This window comes from Ahaetulla prasina, chromosome 4, assembly GCF_028640845.1.
Source record: "Ahaetulla prasina isolate Xishuangbanna chromosome 4, ASM2864084v1, whole genome shotgun sequence".
NCBI lineage: Eukaryota > Metazoa > Chordata > Lepidosauria > Squamata > Colubridae > Ahaetulla > Ahaetulla prasina.
In genome coordinates this window covers 31,265,519-31,266,917 of record NC_080542.1, presented here as the reverse complement: position 1 = coordinate 31,266,917, position 1,399 = coordinate 31,265,519, and positions in this window count along the sequence as shown.

The window sequence follows — 1,399 nt, the reverse complement described above, 5'->3', positions numbered from 1 at the left end:
AGGCTCAGACACAAGCCGGGCAAGCATCCAAAGATAGGCTGGGAAGGCTAGAGGAGAGTGGTAAGATAACAGCAACAATGCACAGTGCCAGAGCTGAATCCAAACCTTACACCTCTGCACAGTTGGAGGTCAACATGACATACCTTTAAAGCCTTCAACCCATAAAGGATGGGAACTCAGATGGTGGGATGAAATCTGAATGTCTTGATATGGAGAAACAGATCCATGCAGTAATAAAAGGAAATACAAACTTTCAGTAATAGCAATATTAATTCTATTTCAGAGACTGGAATAGCACATATTAACTTCTGAGTGCAAATTCCAGTACTGTTCAGTTGAAACAGTTTGGAAGTTCATATGACTACTTCTCATAAGCAGTTATTTTCAGGTGAATAGAATAGATTTTTTTTTTATTGGCCAAGAGTGATTGGACACACAAGAAATTTGTCTTGGTGCAAATGCCCTCAGCGTAAAAAATGCTCTCAGGTGAAAAAAATTCATATCTAAAGCAGTGAATAATACCCTAGTAAAGTAAATCTGCAGATAAACCCACTGAATTAACATTAGGCGTTTCTGAAAGGATTTGGTATTACTATTAAAAATAAGGACTCTCTTTAGTAAAGTTAGATTTCTGGCTGATTGCATCCATCTAGTTTTCTTGGCCATGGATGAAAGCGGTCAGACATTGCCTTTTACCAGGTTTTGTTTTTTTTTTTTTCAATTTGGCAGCTTAGGATTTCCTGCTTTCTCATTTAACTATTAACCATGTCCAATTCTCAATATTTTAAAGATAAATCAAGAATCGCTATGAGATGCTACTGCTACACATGATATTTCTGTTACTAAATCATAATCTTGTTCCAGTGTGAGGATTATAATAATTACTCCTCAGGACTGATTCTCAGGGTCTCTCTTTTCTTTTAAAATTAGACAATCTAACAATATTATGATCTGTGACGAGCATATACAACTAGTTCTTGTTTAGTGACTGCCTTGCACAGTTGGAGGTCAACATGACATACCTTTAAAGCCTTCAACCCATAAAGGATGGGAACTCAGATGGTGGGATGAAATCTGTATGTCTTGATATGGAGAAACAGATCCATGCAGTAATAAAAGGAAATACAAACTTTCAGTAATAGCAATATTAATTCTATTTCAGAGAGTGGAATAGCACATATTAACTTCTGAGTGCAAATTCCAGTACTGTTCAGTTGAAACAGTTTGGAAGTTCATATGACTACTTCTCATAAGCAGTTATTTTCAGGTGAATAGAATAGATTTTTTTTATTGGCCAGGTGTGATTGGACACACAAGAAATTTGTCTTGGTGCATATGCTCTCAGCGTAAAAAATGCTCTCAGGTGAAAAAATTCATATCTAAAGCAGTGAATAATACC